The 19,921-nt window shown below is 37.5% G+C and overlaps 1 protein-coding gene across 1 annotated transcript in view; it reads left to right on the forward strand.

Annotated features, from left to right (window-relative positions):
• Window positions 1–19,921, forward strand: part of LOC101168616 (rap1 GTPase-activating protein 1) — a 127,127-nt gene that overhangs the window by 57,124 nt on the left and 50,082 nt on the right. The window contains exon 2 of the transcript XR_002290229.2: window positions 10,796–10,831. The gene's annotated coding sequence lies outside the window, so the exon portion shown is untranslated. The remainder of the gene's footprint in view (window positions 1–10,795; window positions 10,832–19,921) is intronic.

The following is a 19,921-nucleotide window of genomic DNA, read 5'->3' on the forward strand; positions in this document are numbered from 1 at the left end:
CAAAGGAAACATCAGGTTAAGAAACAAAATCACCCCTATTATAAAATCGCTGCATTGGCTCCCCATATGCTTCAGGATTGATTTTAAAATACTTTTAACTGTTTTTAAATGTCTTAACAGTCTTGCGCCTTGTTATTTATCAGATCTTTTAGTAAGGTATGAACCCTCGCAGACCCTGAGATCTTCTGGCACTGGTCTGTTAACCATTCTGTTTGTAAAAACCAAAACCTATGGAGAGGCTGCGTTTCAGCACTATGGCTCCCGTTTATGGAACAGTCTACCAGAGGACCTGAGAGCCGCAGAGAGCATTAGTGCTTTTAAGAAAAGGCTAAAGACCCATCTTTTTCACCTGGCTTTTAGCTAATTTTTTACTACTTTTATTTATTTATTCAGTTATTTATTATATGTATTTATTTATTTATTTTTATTTATTTATTTATCCATTTTATCTTGTTTTATGAACTTGAACTAGATTTTTAACGCATTATTTTAACTTATCGTATTTCAATGTTTTATTGTTTTTATCAATATGTTTACTTTTTGATTCTCATTTTTATTTTCATTTTATTTCCGGTGCTTTCTCAGTTGGGACCTCTCCCTCTGGGACGGCTGCTGTTCAGCCACTGCGGCTCTAGATGGGGACCTGCATCACCACTTAGCTGTGGTGGAGCGGTCCCCGCCTGTGATGCTGCATTTGGCTGGTAATGCTGCTGTTCACAGAGAGGTAGGTTCCAAGTATCAGCATTTCCAACATCTTGTTTTCGTGCTCGGGCCCATTTCTCATTGTCTTTCCCCATCAGTTAGGGGGTGGGAGGTGTGAAAGGAGTGGGGGGCTAGGTACGGGGATGGGGGCCCTATTTATTTTTTATTTTTATTTTTATCTTCTGTCATGCTTGTTTTTATATTTTGTTGTGTTTTAATGTAAAGCACTGTGTGTTATATTTTTATATGAAAAGTGCTTTATAAATAGTTTGATTTGATTTGAAAAGAAGAGAAGAGGAAGAAAAATTCCTTTCGGAGAAAGGTATACAGGCAATGTCCAAAATTAACATTCGCTAGACGGTAAATAAGACCAAATCTACAGTAAAAATTTTAAGCAACAATTGCCACAGGGTTAATGAAGGTTTGCACTTACTTAGACTTGTTTTTTCAATTAGCTTATTGGGGGGGGGCTTAAAGGAGTGGGGGGCTAGGTACGGGGAGGGGGGCCCTATTTATTTATTTATTAATTTTTATTTTATTTTTAATTCGTCAATACTTGTTTTTATATTTTGTTGTGTTTTAATGTAAAGCACTTTGTGTTATATTTTTATATGAAAAGTGCTTTATAAATAAAGTTTGATTGATTGATTGATTGATTTTATCTAAACTCTTCTACTTTTCTCAGTTGATGCTTCAGATGCAATGTACACAATAGTTTGTCTTTTCTTTGTTCAGTGTTCATGTGACACTTAAGCACAAAAAACAGAGGAATATGTCCTTTAGTTTCCATTGGTGTTCATTCATGAAGCCAACGGAAATGACCCTAATTGATTCATTCTTACACAAAGGTCCGGGTGAAAACTCAATTCTGATTGGCTGCTGGGTGCGCATTAAAAAGTGATAATGCACAGTGATAATGCACACCTAAAAAAGAAGTTCCGGCCACATGGCTTAAATGTTCTATATCACTGCGCTGGCTTCTTTAAATCATCTGGACAAAAACAAGCGGTAAGAGGTGGACTTTCTCTCTGAACTGATGCTTTATTTAACTTATCAAGACAATCAGCATATACATCGCTTTACTTTGCCCCTGCAAAGCTAAGCGGCGCGTTTTCACGGTACCATGACAAAGGGCTGCACCACATAGCAAATTGTCCACTTTTTGGGAAAAGAATGATCTAAACTGAAAAAATAGAAAAAATAAAATAATAAAAACTGATTGAATATTTATTTCTTTTTTAAATTACCATGGTATAAGCAGAATAATGGACTCCGAAGTGTGCATTGTCAGAAATTAACGCGCTTTGGATTGGATGGTTCAGGCTTCCACGGCATGTGTCAATTTCTGATAATATACACTTTGTCAGCCATTATCCCTTACATAATTCGTGTCAGGGCTGAATTCAGCTCGTGAAAAAATAAAAAAAATAAAATGTGGCAATTTTTACCAGACCCAGCCAGCCTTCAAAAAGAAAACAAACCGATGCGTGTTAAGTGTGTACTAACTTACAGACTATATGTCAATTGTGAATTCAACTACACAAGTCAAAGTCAAAGTCAGCTTTACTGTCAAATATGCTGCATACACAAGACATACAGCACAGATGAAATTGTGTTCCTCTCGCCCCACAGTGCAAGCAGCTTATAAAATAATAAATAAAACAAAATAGATAAAATGACAGTAATAATAATAAGAATAACAGTAATCTAAACAGTGCAAAAGAGCAAGGACATGGTTAAAGTGGCAGTTTAAAGTGACAACAGTGCTAAGAACAGTAAGTAGATGAGTCTGTGATGGCAGTCTTTGGTGATGATGTTCTGTACTGGTGTGAAAGTTTTTCAATGTGAGTTTGTAGCACGGAGTGGAGGGGCAGAGGGGGGAGGGCAGGGAGGGAGTTGAGTTTCCTTATCGCCTAAGTATATTATACTTATATGATTAATACATATAACAAATTACACATTCTTGTGTTTGTATGTATGCAGGCTAGGGCAGGGCTGGAAAGGGGGGTGAGGGTGGGGTGTGGGTGCTGTCCAGTGTTTTGCTCAGGGCGGTAAACTAGCCAGGACCAGCCATGATTATTGCTGTCAAAGTAGGACGTCTAAAGGATTCATCCGGGATGAGTGGTGTGGGATCCAAAGTGCAGGAGACCATTAAGGAACCGAAACGTTCATAAATAGACTTAAAAGTCAAAAGCAACTTAACTTTCATTACTGTCTCAACATTTTTTTTTCTTAAAATGAATTTATCCTTTGTAACAAACCTTTTATTTTGTTTACTTTTCCGTTACCTTTACGTTACCTTAGTATAACACATTCACAAAATAAAATTAAACTGAAATGTCTTTGGTTTGCAACTAAAACAGCAGAATAGAAAAATGTAACTTAAATGTTAAGAAAAGTCTGATCAAAATCATAAAGTTTGGGTTTTTCATACTAATTTTGAAAGTACACGATAGCCTAATGCCACCTTAATGCAGCACTACACAACACTAAACAGTTCAAAGCAATTTGACAGTTCCTGATGGTTTATTGTGAACTATTGTTTTAAAGAAGTGGACAATTGAACCTAATACATGTCCTCACATTAGACCTGGTAACAAAGTGTCTTTGAGCAGCGTCATCTCCCAAACACCTTTTGCACTCATCCAGTCTGGTTTATTACTGTGACTTAGCTCTAACTGATGTGGCTATAAGGCTTAACTGAGCCAAACAAACATGTTTTCAACAAATCTTCAGGTTTTTTGCCCTATTTCTTCTGTGTTGTGCCGAGAACAAGCACAAATTTAATGGCATTGGTGTTACTGCTTCTTTTTTTGCTATGTTCATTCATGTGTGTTATATCTGTTAAAGTTTCATACAGTTGTGCACAAAGGTATAATGTTCAGGACACGCTTTAATATCTTTATACTCTTCTAGTGGTTGTTTATTCAGGTTTGAAAAATGGTCTATTAGCTGTTTTTAAAAAGGATTTGAAGTTCAATCATTCATGGCTAGGATCATTTCACTTTTGGGTTGGATTTGGTGCTTTTGCCTATGTATAGTACTCTGTCTTCTTTTGCATAAGTTGCTATCTTGCACAGGAAATTTAAAGACATTTTAAATATTTTATGTTTTATGTAACATTTTGTTGTGAAATGTTTCCATAGTATCTTAATGTTGATGGATTTGTTTATATATTTTTTTTGTCATACAGATTTCAGACTTTAACTTAGCGCAAGTATATAAAAGAGACTTATTATGTCTTGGATATAGCCTGCACTTTGTGATAGACCTTGACAGGCAGGTTTTTCTGTCTGCCTAAAGGTATCCGAGCTAAATAATGATAAGCAGGGGCGTATCACACCATCTAAAATGAAAAAATGCATTTCATGCTAAAAAAATGTGACAAACAGTGGTTGAATAATAAATGAAAGACCTTTTGGTGGAGAGCACCGGGAGCTAAAACATTCAATACTATGTGATAAAGGACACGAATCATCAGTCTTTTTTCTGTTTCTGTGCATGAATTTTTGCCTTAATAAATCAAACACCTATGTTTTTAGACAGTTAAAGCATGTTAACTAGACTTTAAATGTGCCAACTAGGGGCCTTTTATTGCCTTTATAATAAATATTATAAATCACGCTTTCACTCATTAAGGTATTGAAAATACTGATGAATGTTGAAGATGCTTCCACATACAACAGACTACAAAATCTGCCACCAGGGGTTTTAACTATACACCCCGTTAATCATTATTCAAACAGGATGATGCAAAACAACTTTAATGTTGGATTAAATAAAAACACACCACGTTTGCTAAACTATGAAGTTGAGAGATTGAATTATAAAATAGTGTCAAATGCTTCTGAGTTGCATTTTCTTTCCCAGCACTGTCAGATATTTTTCCCTGAGGGTTTTCCTTCTCATGTTAACCACGCACAGTTTAATTTAAAACCCCAGATAAGCATATATGATAAATAAATATGCATGCTGCAGCTACCTATCACTCAAAAAAATGCCTGGTAGCAGCTCAGCAAAACATAAATGATTGTTTCAATATCAGCGTGTATGAAAAGAAGGTTTCAAAGCATGCTGGGAGTTTGTCTCCTGAGGATTCTGAGTGACGTATTCAAAACTGCAAAAACCAGGCAAACTATAGTCTTACGTTTTAATCAAATCTCTAACACGTTGTAGATGGTAAATATTTGGTTTGGACTCCAGCTGTGGATTTAATGAGACACATGCCAAAACTGTTTTCAATATTTATTCTCACTTTTTGCTGTCACTACACTGAAAAGAGGGCAAAAAAGGCAGTAACAAGAGGTACAAGGGTGACACACTGAGATTCAAGCCTGCAGCGAAGTGCAGTGAGGTTTTAAGGCCTCCGTGCACAATGCAGCTATTTAACCAGTGAGGCAAAAGGGCACCTGGGATAAACATTTCTACACTAAAAGACTCACCATACTCTGCTGCAGCATGATGCTCCTAATTTCAGGAGCGCCCTGAGATTCCTGAAGGCAAAAAAAAAAAAAAGACAGGCTATTTTAAGTAACATCAACTTCACAAAAACTCTGTGAAATTCTTGTTTGCTCCATAGTAGGTCTGTTTTTAATAAGCCCAGATAAACTTGCTGGTAGGTGAATAAAATGCATAAAAACAGAAAAATGTTACAAAAAGGATTCAAGTCAATTTTAGTATTTAGTGTGTATTTATTTTAGCACTTCTTTGAAACCTTGTGTAGTTCAAAACAGACACTGTTTTTCCAAGTCTTAGAAAGGGCTGTTAACATGATATTTTACTGAAACAGTTTTAGACATTTTTCCTCTTCACCCTTGTGCTTTCCTATGACCCCACCCTTACATTGACGTGTTCTCCCTACCACGACAAAGGTGGATAAAGGTGGAAAGATTTCATGTAATCCATGGACACCAGTGAAGATAACAAATCATTGAAGAAAAAAGTTCAATGCACTGTCTTGTGGGGTCTAGATGACCTCAGTGCCAATGTTAAAGTGCCTAGGATAGCACAAGGGTTAATGATGAACAAATTAGCCTGCATGTCCCACTGTCTTCATACATTTTTTCTGTCTTTGCTTGTCTTACCAGGCTCATTTTTGAGATTTGCTCTCTATATTGTTGTTTTGTTGTTATTTTGTTCTTATAACGGCTGTTTGTTTCTTTTTTTGGTGTGTATTTTACCTATTCACTTATTTTTATCTAATTTAACTTGAATACTACACTGTTAAACCAAATAACTTTTGGTCACTTTACTTTACTTGGTCACTTTACACTACTTGCTGTATGTCACTTTGCTGTTGTTCGGATGTCTTCTGTCTGTGCTGCCTCTGACAAAAGGAATTTCCCCATCGTGGGGTTATTAATAAAGTCTTCCATATTCTATATGCTATATATATCTATCTATATATATATCTATAAAAAAAAAAAACGCCCCTCTCACCCTTCCGCGGGTGGTTTCTCCTCCAAGCTCGGGTCCTCTACCAGAGGCCTGGGAGCTTGAGGGTCCTGCACAGTATCTTAGCTGTTCCTAGCACTGAGCTTTTCAGGACTGAGAGGTCTGAGGTCTTTCCAGGTATCTGTTGCCACTCCTCCAGCTTGGGGGTTACTGCCCCGAGTGCTCCAATTACCACAGGCACCACTGTCACCTTCACTTTCCATGCTTTCTCCAGTTCTTCTCTGAGTCCCTGGTATTTCTCCAGTTTCTCATGTTCCTTCTTCCTGATGTTCCCATCGCTTGTCACTGCCACATCCACCACAACGGCTTTCCTCTGTTCTTTATCCACCACTACAATGTGTGGCTGGTTCGCCATTACCATCCTATCAGTCTGGATCTGGAAGTCCCACAGGATCTTTGCCCTCTCATTCTCTACCACCTTCGGAGGTGTTTCCCATTTTGACCTTGGGGTTTCCAGTTCATATTCTGCACACATGTTCCTGTATATTATTCCAGCCACTTGATTGTGGCGCTCCATGTATGCTTTCCCTGCCAGCATCTTACACCCTGCAGTTATGTGCTGGATTGTTTCAGGCGCCTCTTTGCACAGCCTATACCTTGCGTCTTGTCTGGTGTGGTAGATCTGAGCCTCTATCACTCAGGTGCTCAGGGCTTGTTCCTGAGCTGCCAGGATGAGTGTTTCAGTGCTGTCCTGTAGGCCAGCTCTTTCTAGCCATTAGTAGGACTTCTTGATATCAGCCACTTCAGTTATGGTCCAGTGGTACATCCCATGCAGGGGTTTGTCCTCCCATGAGGATCTGTCCTCCAGCACTGTATCCTCTGCTCTCCATTGCCTGAGACATTCACTGAGCACACTGTCATTTGGGGCCTTGAGCTTGATGTACTCATGCATCTTTGATGTTTCATCCTGGATTGTGGCTTCTACGCTCACAAGTCCTCGGCCTCCTTCCTTGCGGCTAGCATACAGTCTCAGGGTGCTGGATTTGGGATGGAACCCTCCATGCATGGTGAGGAGCTTTCGTGTTTTAACATCCGTGGTCTGTATCTCTTCCTTTGGCCATCTTATTATTCCTGCAGGGTATCTGATAACTGGCAGTGCGTAGCTGTTTATTGCCCGGGTCTTATTTTTGCCATTGAGCTGGCTTCTTAGGACTTGCCTTACTCGTTGGAGGTATTTAGCTGTTGCAGCTTTCCTTGTTGCCTGCTCCAGGTTGCCATTTGCCTGTGGAAATCCAAGGTACTTGTAACTGTCCTCGATGTCTGCTATTGTTCCTTCTGGGAGTGAGACCCCTCCAGTGTGGACTACCTTGCCTCTCTTAGTCACCATCCGGCTGCATTTCTCGAGCCCGAATGACATCCCAATGTCAGTACTGTAGATCCTGGTGGTGTGGATCAGGGAGTCAATGTCACGCTCGCTCTTAGCATATAGCTTGATGTCATCCATGTATAGGAGGTGACTGATGTTGGCCCCATTTCTGAGTCGGTATCCATAGCCAGTCTTGGTGATTATTTGGCTGAGGGGGTTCAGACCTATGTAGAACAGCAGTGGGGACAGAGCATCACCTTGGTATATCCCACATTTGATGGACACTTGTGCAAGTGGCTTCCCATTGGCTTCAAGGGTGGTTTTCCACAGCTTCATTGAGTTTCCTATGAAGGCTCTTAGAGTCCTGTTGATGTTGTACAGCTCCAAGCATTCAGTGATCCATGTGTGTGGCATTGAGTCATAGGCCTTCTTGTAATCAATATATATATATCAATATATATATATCAATATATATATATATATATATATATATATATATATATATATTTTTTTTTTCTTCTTTTTTTTATGTTAAAGCTGCATTCCCGACCTAAGTCCTTCATCACTATGGAAAATATTTGATTGTAAAACATAGGACTGAAAAGCTGATTAATATTAGTACTCAGGTGATTTTTCTTCATTTTTGATTTAGATTTGGGGAAAAAATTGCAATATGATTCATTTTTCACACCATGCTGATATTTAGCAAAAATTCCTGGTTGTGTTTTAATTTGTACTTTAAGTCATGCACAAAAATATGTTTAAAAACAGAAAATGTTTAAAGCACACACTGAATACAAAGGTTTATCTGTGCTTTCACCATAAAAACTGAACCAGTTTTGATGTGCTTCACTGCTCCGCCCCACCTTGATGTAGCATTGTCTTTCTGCAGGTGTAGTTTCTCATGACCTGTGTCTCTTCTTCAGCTGTCATCAAACATTATGCTGTTTGTGTCAGCATGGAGAAGGACACCAAAGATATAGCTGACTGGAGAGCTAATATTTCTATTCACAACAATGGGCAGCAGAAACCACAGTCCTCACCAGAGCATCACATAATGTCAGTGTTTGCACTTTAAATAGACTTTAGACACAAACAAAGGTGAGTCATATCCAATGACAGAGGCAAATGCTTGCAGCGTGTGCACAGCAGAAGTTTAAAGAGAAAACATGTTTGAAGCACGACAGCCTGCAGAAACGCTGCTTTCATTTTTTAACTACCCATCCTCCCTGATTCCCCCTTCCCAAGATTTTAACAACAAACTGGCAGTGTTACAGGAGAAGAAAAGCAGCAGACCATTGAAGCACAGAGACTGAAGAAACAAAAGAGTATCAGTAAAACAAGACATGTTGAGCACCTCTGGGTTTACCATAAAACTCTGTTCTGCCCCCCAGTGGTGTGGGTGTATAGTTCACCCAATGTAAATTCACAAACAATTAGCCATACAGTTATTTTAAGTTTGTATTTCATGATCACATTTCAACTAATATAAAGGTAAACTTTTACTGCTTTGTATTTTTTTTGTCATGTGACTTTTTTATGGTATGTATTTTGGAGATTTATTGCTTCCAGAAATGTGTTTCACCACTGACTTATCAACAGATTCTTATGCATTTCTCAGGATATGTTTTGCATTGGGCTCAAGTGTTTAACAAGGAGATGTTTTATTTTTATTTTTTGATACATCAACTTATAGACTAAAAGGGCACAAAAAGGGCAAATGAAGCCTTGAATTGTGCAGGCATCAAGCCTCCATCAATAAACATCTATTACTCCCTCTTCATCCATTTAATGAGTGTCAAAAAATTGCCCTAATTACCCTGATGGTATTTTCATTTTGCTTTCTTCCAGACAAATTAAGTGACTGGCCCTATGTGTGTGTGCGGGCTTAATGATCACAGTAATTACTTGATTGGCTTTCCCCTCAGGAAGAAGTAATAGGCAGTGATTGTTAGGAGATTGATTGTCCACGGTCAGCAATTCCTCGTTGGTGTGGCACCTGCAGCATTTGCTGCTTTTTGCTTTCTTCAGATATACTCACTACCAACAAATGCACATATACTTATATATTGCAACTGTTGAATGTTCTGCCTATCTTCATTTGTCACCACTTTTACCAATTTGTGATAAAACAGCTTTACATTTTCCCTCAAGTTTTGTAGCAAAAAAAAGAGTTCAAGAAGTTTGAAAGGCTGGCAAATAAATAGGAGCAAAATAAAGAGTTGATGAAAATTAGAATCGCATTCAAGCAGAAAGCACAATATTTTCAGTGCTCTATGAACAGAGGTGTGATTTCTATTGTTGCACTTGTGCAGAGCTATAAAAAAAATTTGTGATTTTAGCTGAGATAGCTCAACGTGCCCCAGGTTTCCTGCTCCTCCAGCTACACCCTGGATATTCAGTGAAACTAAACCAAAAACATTTGCATTGTTTTTTCCAGCACTTGTGCATCAGAGTCACCTCAGTGGAGTTTGCTTTCCACAGCTATGCTTGTCTTCGTTTTATTTACACCACTATATGTATTGCTGCTGTGAAACTATTTTAAAATATTAAAACAGTCTTTAACAAAGTATCCTAACCATAAGCATAAGAAATGCTGTGATAGTGCAGGTGGGTGGGTGGGGGTACCCAAAGACACATTGTAATAAAATCTGTTTTTCCATATATATGGTTGCTGCAAAATTGTAACCTGTATAATGAACTCTCCAACTTTTTACTGTTTACATGGTCTTGTCAGAAAAATAAGAAGCCAGACCAAATAAAAGTTGTCATTCTAACTTTTACTTTTCTTTAAATTGCATTACTGGTATTTCACTGGAAAGCTACAGTTTATTGAAGCTTTATTTCACTTTTTCTTTCCCAAAAAACTGACCTTTTTATTGTGTTTGGCCTTAGAAAAAAATACAAAGTCTTCTTACTAGTCAGGTTTGGCAATGTCCAAGTTAACAGCTCAGGTTTTACTGGAGATGTGCTGAACTGAACACTGTAAGACTCAATTAAATTTGGCTAATGGTTTAGTTCAGAACTCAAGAGAGCAAATCCTGGACCACAAATCATCCTTTTCAGAGTCTTGTGTGAATTAGCTGAATTATATCAATCTTTTCACCTTTATGGCCATGCATACTTTTTAGATGCACACAAAGATATAAAAAAAAGAATAATTTAGTAACTTTAGCTATCTTTCATAAACAAGAAATAGATGTGTCAGTGGATGTTTCAAAAAAATGCATTCTTAATTACTTTTTTTTTTTTTTTGCAGTATTTCCTTGTACAACATTTCGGCAAGTACTAAATGGGTATTAAAGTTGATCTTGTGTCACTGTTTCATTTCAGAGTTGAAAAGGGATTTTCCAGAACCTGGACCTTATGGTGAGTCTTCTCATTCTTTTGCTTTTTTATCTTTCTTTTTTTTTTAAATAACATTATGCATCAGAGAATTAAGCCCCATGCTTCACTGGCCCCAGCACTCCTCTGCAGAATACTGCATTTTCTACTGCTCAGGTTTTTGAAAGGCAGCAGTTGAAATGTTTCTCTTCTTAACGTCCCTTTCCAAAACAAAATGCTCACAATCATCACACTGTTCTACTTTGGGCATCTTAGTTGTGTTAAATCATCTTCAGAATTTCTTCAGAGCATTTACTCCTTATAGTGTCTCCATTCTGCTTGGTTTTTTTTCCCTTTAAAACATAGCAGTACAAAATTGTTTTTGGAGTCTATCTCATTATTTATGCCTGCTGGTGAAAGAAAAGCCTTTGAAGGACCATAAAGCTTCAGTGCACTGACGTGCAGAGCCAAAAATGTTAGAAGTTCAGCACAAAGGTTTTAGAATCTGCCAGATTATTTGAGGAAGGAAAATATGCAGTCAGGCTATGATATGAATGAATGTGAATCACTAATGTCCTAACATATACTGATAGTTCTTAGCTGTTCGACTGTTTCACAAGGTGTGGCTGACTCAGCGTTAAAACACTAGGCTATAGATCTTGGTGCCTCTGTCATGTTTTAATGCCTAGCCATTTACATAAAGATAAGGTTAATAAAAGAAACATTAAAAAAATGCTTGGTCAAAATTCCACTATGATGACCTGTAAAGATTGACTAAAAAAAGGGGAAGGCTGATAACAAAACCACAACCTTGCTTCCTGCTTATCTTAACTGACTTTTCATGGAAAGTTTAAGGTTTCCAGTCCTTTGTACAATTTATTTTTTGGGAAAAACGTCACATCCACTGATGACTGGACATCTGCTCTGGCTGCTTCAGTAAGTGCAGCTGTATGACAACTCGTTGACACAATTATCTTGTCGAGTTGGTCTCATGGAAACGGCTGAAAGGGTTTAGGTTTGTAAGTAGACTAAAAAGGCATCACACAAAAAGGCTGATTTAGTTGCTTTTGAAAAGATGGTGGTGCCAGACGACCTACTGGGGTTTCTGGCCTAAAAAGATTTCACGCCAACATCTCTAGGGTTTGGAGGTGTGAGTCTGGAAAATGGAAAAATTCACTTTTACATTTACAGCAGGCTACATAGACACAAATAGCTGTTTTTTGCAACTTTGGTAGACAAGATGTTCGTTAATGAACAACACAGGGAACCATTGTGCTGACAAAATGATTCTCATTTTACAGACAGTGAAAACAAAAAGATTGCGTTTTCTGGTGATATTTTTTGCCTGTAACAATCAAATGATGGTATTTTGTAGTAAACACTAAAAAAATCATGGCTGCAATTTTCCCGGTATCAAATGTTTCCCTCTGTGGTCCTGGTGTGATGATGTATTGGCTATTTTCCTGGCACAGTTTGGATTAAAGAATGTTTTCAGTTTTCCTGGGTGTGCCAAAGATAGTTGGACACATTTAAGGGAACAAGTGGGTCCACCTTGATTCTGCAATTATTAAAGTGGCTAGTGAAATGGAGGTTGCAGATCCAGTACTGTTCCCTGTCTGGCAGCTAATGTCCAGCAGAGAAAGAGAACTTGTCTGAGAGTGGGAGCAGATGGAAGCAGACAGGGAGCACAGGCATGTGTGCAGTACCATCTGGCCTTGCATAGCACAGACCTTAGAGATCTCATTTGCCACAGTCATGTTACTTAGTTTTTGTTTTGTATTGGCATAACATTTGTGATTTTTTTTTTTTTAACCCACAACATTACTAAAAGCGAGAGAAACAACAGTCACAATAGGTGACCTAAAAATGTTTTACGGCTAATAATAGCAGGCAGATACAAGCCTCCACATTTTCCTGAACTCACTGATTAAAATATATTTACATAAAACATGATTTAGTTTATTGCAGAAAAATCATAAATAAATTCAATATTCTAAAGTAAACAGCCCTTTAAAACAGATTTATTTAGAGTCAGAACAGTTTATTGTTCTCTTAGAAAGACTTTATGTTGGAGAAAGGGATACAATAAATAAAGACAAGATCGTAAAAGAAGTATAGTTCTCATGTATTATATTTTTAAGTTATAAGTCTTAAGCCCTGCAATGGACTGCTAACCTATCCAAGGTGTACCAAGCTGGTATAGGCTTCTGCAATCCCCAACCTTGGAAGGGATTAAGTGGGTTTAGAAAATGGATGGATAGATGGATCAGTCTTAAATAATTTATATACACTATACTATCACTCCATTACTATAAAGCACAATTTTAGGCCTTAATTTGCTATCTAATATTAAAAAGTATTCAGTAAATTAGCTGCAGTTGTATTAGGCTGAGCGGTTAAGGCAAGTCTTTGCAAATATGGGGACATATATAAAAAGGTGTTGAAAAAAAGGTTGTAATTTAGCTTAAATGCACGCAGTGTGCCCTCCATTGATGCTCATTTTCAGAAATGGCACGGCATGCTGTGCTAATAAAGAACAGTAAATGTGCTCTCTAGGTCAAGACAAACAACAATCCTACAAATTGCAGTACTTCATCAAAACATCTCCTGATACAAACGATAATGTACTCAGTTCATGTCACGGCTGTATTTGTTCTTGTCCTTTCAAGCACATTGATGCAAAGTGAAATTTTTGGTGCCCAAGCTATCCACAGTCTTACTTTATAAGCAGAATTAATATTTTCTTGTTTTTGGCAAACCTATTATAGCTTAAATGTAATTGACTGATTTATTGGTTGACATCATTCCTTTCATCCCCTTAACAAGGAGGTCTTGTAAACTTCCTGCAAAATTATTAATTTTCTTCAGCTTTTGCTCACAAATATAAAACATAAACATTAGGATTCATGACTTTCATCTACTTGAGGAAATTAGTCTTTTTCTGTCTGAGGGATTTGCTGGTGATATGTTCAGGATGCTCCTGCTATCCTACATGCTTCGTCAGTTGAGCAACTTGTGCGCAGAAAGTACATTTCCTTCATTAAAAAGTCCCAAACCTGCTTCCACTTATACGACTGCACTGCAAGTAATGAGCAGACACACTCACAACTTCATCACTTCTCAAAGCATTTAATCTGACACCAAAAATTAAAAAAACTATGTGGAATATAAAGCTGGGGTTTTTCTCTTTTGTTTACGCTTTTACAAACAGGCCTACAGAAACAGAAAATTGCTTGTGTATCATGTACATCAAATGGATAATACTGAAAAACTATAAAAACCTAAAAACTGACCCTAAAGTTTTGTTCAAAAAATGCTTTTTCTTAATGACCGATTTGTTTTAGCACACACCTGTCAAACCTTTGGGGGAAATGACTTGTTCTGTGTCTAAAAAGATTAACACAGTTTAAAATGTGCAAACCTGTCCTGGAAACTGGTATTTTTCAAAGTAAAACTAAAGTTTCCGGCCAAAATGAGTTGAAGCAGTAAGGAAAGTACCTTTATTTCAAAAGTAAAGTATAAAACTACTGTTTATAATTTAGTGTGTTAAAGGAGAACAACTATTTTAGATAAAGTTCATATTTTGAAAAAAAATTGAAATGTTATATTTGTTATGAACGATGTTATGCTTGATAGAATAACTTAAACAAACAGCCCTTTAACCTAAAGTGCAGAGAAGGTGGTATTTTGTCGTGTGGCTACTTCACAGCCGTGAAGAAGATTCATTACACCAAAAAGTCAGAGATGGACAGAAAATAGCATGACCTCATTAAAGTTTCAACATTTCTGGACCGTATGTGTTCAACAATTTAAGAGCAATTTGCCAAATAACATCGATATAAACGTAAGCTTGTAATTACTTGTATTTTCTGTCAGCAGCGCCAATACCATTCTTCCACTGTCTAAAACGACTAATGTTCTGTAATGAGGAGGCCTGAATAAATGTCATGACATTTACTCAGAAATTGTCTATCCAATAATGAGGAAATATTACTGTCACAATTGCTGAGAGTATTGTAGCAAACACAGAGAAATGTGATTATTTATGGTAATGCATATCATTCAAATGCATTTTTAATTGACTTATTGGGACATTGTTTATTAGGACACTGTGTTATTCAATATTTTGGGGGTTAATTTTGTATTTGTGCACAACAGTCTGGTGCCTTCCAGCCATCTTCTTGAGCAACACCAAGGTGGCGAGCCCGAGCTGTTCTGCACTGAGTCTGCCCTAATGAAGTGGTTCCCGTGTTGAAAGCTGAGAGTGAGCTGAAGAGGCCTTTAATTAGCCATTTGCGATGCTTAATGACTTAAGTCAATTTTGACATGAGTGTCGATATGGCTGCTTAGCAGAGGGGGGAACAGGTATCTAACCGTTGCTCCATCGGCTTAACATTGTTCGTTTGTCTGGGCTTCTTTTGTGTGTCATGTTAACAAATGTACAAGGCTTTAAGTGGTAAACATTTCATGACAAATGAGCTTTCGATGCTGTTTTTTTGTGGTACTTGGATATTTTGTGTGATCTGAACAGAACATTCTAAAACTGAATCCAATCCAATGATCTGTTTTCTGCGCCAAGGAAGTTTTACCAAGTATTGCAAGGTTTTGGTTAATTAAAAATTGTATGCCAATGTGAAATTCAAATGTAGCCCACACTTTTTAGCCATTACCACCTCCTTAGGCTTAGTATTTAACGCTGCCAGCATTTCTTTCCCGTCACATCATTCTAATTAGTTAGAAGACACATCACTGTGAGAGCTTCTTGTTGTCTTTTGCCCACACTTGGCAGGTTAATGTTTTCACCGAGCTTCAAAATATGTCTTGACTGAATCATCTCTAATTTTAGACATGTTTTAAATAAGCATTGAATCATTCAGGACCTTCTTTCTTTGTGCCCTCCACATTTTGTTATAATCTGTGGGGGGTTTTCATCCCACAGGTTACAACAGACAAGAACAAGCATTGAATTTAGCAAAATGCAGATAACACAGGTTAAAATTCGCTGTTTGGACATCACTTGTAAGTAATTCAAAAATTTAATTGACAAGGAAAAAGTGTCACGTTAACAAGACTGTTAACAACTCAAATACAGGAGAGTAGTCAAGCAGACAAGTATGGAGATTAAGTAAAATTTGAAGTGGGGAAATAAAAGCCTCCAAACTCAAAATAAGGTTTGAAAATGCTAATGTGAGGATGCTGGGAACTAATAATAAACTTAGGAGAATCAGCCGGTGACGGAATTGATTTTATTTGGCTGGAACCAGAAGCAAGGCATTTTCTATGGGTGATGTCACACTCTCTCAGTCCAGTTCTTTTGTTCAGTCAATGCCCGCAGCCCAGCCATTCATTTTCTACACCAACTTATCTCCACAAGGGGTCACAGGGATGCTGGAGCTACTTACTGGGAAAAGGTGGAGTGCACACTGGACAGCTTGCCAGTCCATCTCAGGGCCACACAGAATCACACTCAACGGATAATTCAGAGTCACCAATTATGCCATGAAGGATGTTTTTGAACTGTAGGAGGATAAAAGCCACGCACGCACAGGAAGAACTTGCAAACTCCAAAAAGAAAAGACCAAACCACGGGCTTCTCATTGTGAATCAAGAGTGCAGACCACTTCACCACCATTTTTTTCTTTTCTGAAATCTTCCTAGCACTCATACAAAAGAAGTGGAATCTTTGACTTTGAGTCTGTTTACCTTATATACTTTTAGGTGATTCTGCGTTTGTCCAGTCTTTGCACCTGATGTTTTTTTTGTTTTTGTTTTTTTTTTTAGATAAAAACTGGTTTATGGTTTATGCTCAGTTCCATTTTGTTTCAACCACAATAGGGAATGAAACATGAACAGCAACTACAACAACAGGACAATCCAGCCAATTACTGGGCCGGATCATTTTCGCTCATCATATTTAAGGTGCCCTTGAATGGATCATTGTTTATCGTTGCATTATATTTGATGGTCCCCCCAAGAATGATACTGTAATCTGTTTCATTCAAAATATGAAATAGGACTTTTACAACCACATGGATGTTTTATTGTAAATGTAAACATTGTTTACATTTCATTTGGTTTGTCATAAACTTCATGAAATCTAAAAAAATGTATTGATGGCAGTTGAGTTTAGGCAGAAGCATAAATTTGTGGAACCTCTGTTGCTGAACAGTGGTTTACTGCCAATACTCAGGCAGTCATGTGGTTTCACAATGTTTGGGTCCAGGTTATCCCGTCCAGGATTAAAAAAAAGGGTCCACACTCGAAGTAATTATTATATCTAGTACGGTTTGGGGAGGGCTGACAGTAAAGCAGTTCTGAAAAATTGACTTCATGCCCATCTTAAGCCATAAGGGAAATGAGGGCCAAGGCCAAATCTCACAGCCTGAGGCTACTCATGTTAATTAAATTTGCTGTAGACCTATCTTATTGCTTTTTTGCTATTTTTTTCACCATACCGGGTTTACTTACATAAGCAGCAAGGTTAACATTTATATTTGTGGTGACTCAGTAAAAACAAGAATGCATTTTTCTGTTCATTTAAAAAAAAGCTGATAAAACCTTTTTTTTTTACCTTGAGGAAACAGACTAAGCATGTTTAACATGTAAAAGAGAGCAAAAATTGGTTCTAAACGTGAATAGTTTAGAAAAAAGTAACCGCTTCTCGTCTCTGCTCTGCGTTGTGTTATTTTGTGCACCCTCAGGAAGCCACGAAACACTGGAGGAACTTTCTTGGAGCAGTTCTCTTTATTCTGGTTGTATCAAAATATGGCATCAACACGTGCTGCACTCAGATAATGCCCCAAAACTAAAAATATAAAGTTCAAATGAGCACCAACATTGAATACATAGAAAAAGATCTCCATCATGCTCACCTCTTCCCGATAAGAAACAGCAAAAAGGGAAGTTGGTACTTTATACAATACTTTTGTGAACCCGTTACAAAAGCAAGTAAAGTTTTCATTACCGTGAAATGAGTATAAGGTCCAAAATGGAATGTACAAGCTTTAAGTGTCTTTGCTAGTTTGCAGCTAAGCAGTCCTGTCACCAATGTCCTTCAGTCTGATTGCAATATGCTTACCCACAACTCGGCACAGCCAGGCACTTTTCAGACACTTATGTTAGCAAGCCACTTTCGAATCTGACAATTTGCTAAATTACAGAAGGCCTCATCAACATCAAATGAACACAGCATGGTTTTTAAACCAACGTGCTAAATGAAGGTTGTCCTCAACTCAACTCAAAGCTCTAGTAGCTCAAACAGTTTACTTCTGGATTGTGGAATAGTTATCTTGTTCAGTTTTACCCTTATGTTTATTGTGGTAGTCTGAGTTTTTATTTTTATTTCTTTATTATTGGTTTTAGGTTGGAGAATAAAGTTTCTCCAAAAACTTAAAAAAGAAGACCTGTTGTCTTTGGTCATGTACCAGACCTTTCCTCCTTTCAAAAAATCAAAAGGTCAAGAGACAATGCTATTACAGTAATTGATTTCCTGCCTTCATGTGGCATGCTAAGATTTTTTCTGACTAGTTCCCATTAAGCCAGAAATCAGCTTGTGTCTGTTAAATTGATTTCTCATTTTTCTTTTAATCCAGTGGTGAAAAAATGACTTTACTCTGACTAAACATTGAAGTCAGTTTTCTCTCCGGGGGGATGTTTGCAGGAAAAAAAATCAATTACAAGTTAATTAATAATTGTTATCAATTAGTAACAAATCATGATGAATGTGCAATGGTGGGAGGCTCTTATGTGGATATTTTCAAAAAGTAGAAGTTGTTTTTACCAGGAAGAACATTTTTCCTGTTGTTTACCACCTCAACAAACAAAACAACTGTTTTTGTTACTGTATGTGTCTTTAGCTCTTAAATCAGCTACAATATAAAATGTGTAAGAACAGGCTTTTTTCAAGTTCAAAAAACCCACAGAGAACACCCCCTAAGATTCTTACTGTTGTAAGGACTTGATCCACTTCTTTACAATAAAGATAAAAGCAAAGGTTTCTTTGAAAATATGTAGGTGATACATGAACACTGTCTCAGCAATCTTAGTAAAGTGATTGGCAAGCTCTTTTTGGACTTTTAGGGCTCTGTTTCCTTAGCAAAAATATATAAAACCTAGTTGTGGAAAACCTCAAAGTGTCCATTTTGCTGCCAAACTTTATCAAGAGTTTGAGGTCAGCAGCTTGGCTGCAAATGATGCTGGTACAGCACGGCTTCCTCTTTAAGATGCATCAATCTCTCTGTTTCAGAGTGCAATATTGTGGAATACTTATGCATCTGTCTGCCAGAATCTCTTTGAGGCTCTTGGAAAATCATTTTCAGAGTAATGAACAAACATCTACTACATCAAAGTTTTGCTTTCATGTCACATAGAGTCCTACAAGCTCACAAAGCCTCAGCTTTACATTTAATTTTTTTGTTTATTCAAATATAAATTTTAAATGTTTTGATAACTTTTATTTTTGCTGTATTTACACTTTAAATGACATTCCAAGTTTTTCAAAAAAAGGGTAACCAAATGAAAGTTCTTTCAGGGTTGCTGTGTGTAGCGTTGAACTGAGTTGAGCTGCATCAGGAGAAGACTGTGAACATAGCTGGAAGCCGGCAGTCACTGTGAGGAAACATACAAAATATGTTAATGGAAAAAGAAATAGGAAAAAAGAAAAGATTTCCAGAAAGCCTCACTATGACCCACATACATTTGCTTCTCATAATTTATGGTTAAACTCTTCCTGTGAAAATAAATATATATAATTACTTTAGTAAGCCTGGTCTGGTTTTGTTGACATCTATTATGCATCACATAAGGAAATGTGTTTCAGAGTTCGATGTTATGGAATACATGCGCATTTGACTGAGACTGGGTTGAGGGCTGATACAGACAGAAAACTTTTTTAATGGCTCTCACTCTGTTTACCTGTTGAAGCTCAGCACGCTTCCCTGCAGCTTTCCTGGTTCACCAGTGGAGCAGCTTAGCTGGCACCAGAGCTGGGAAACCGTGCTGTAACTGATCCAGGCTAACGCCCTGTATTCTGAGCAGGAAAAACACAAAGAAAGCAGCCGCTTTGTGTTCCCTTCACTGTCAAAACTCTTTCTTGTGAGTTTAAATTACCTGGGAGACACCTGAAAGCTGATCCTC

This window comes from Oryzias latipes, chromosome 5 (genome assembly GCF_002234675.1).
Source record: "Oryzias latipes chromosome 5, ASM223467v1".
NCBI classification, from domain to species: Eukaryota; Metazoa; Chordata; class Actinopteri; order Beloniformes; family Adrianichthyidae; genus Oryzias; species Oryzias latipes.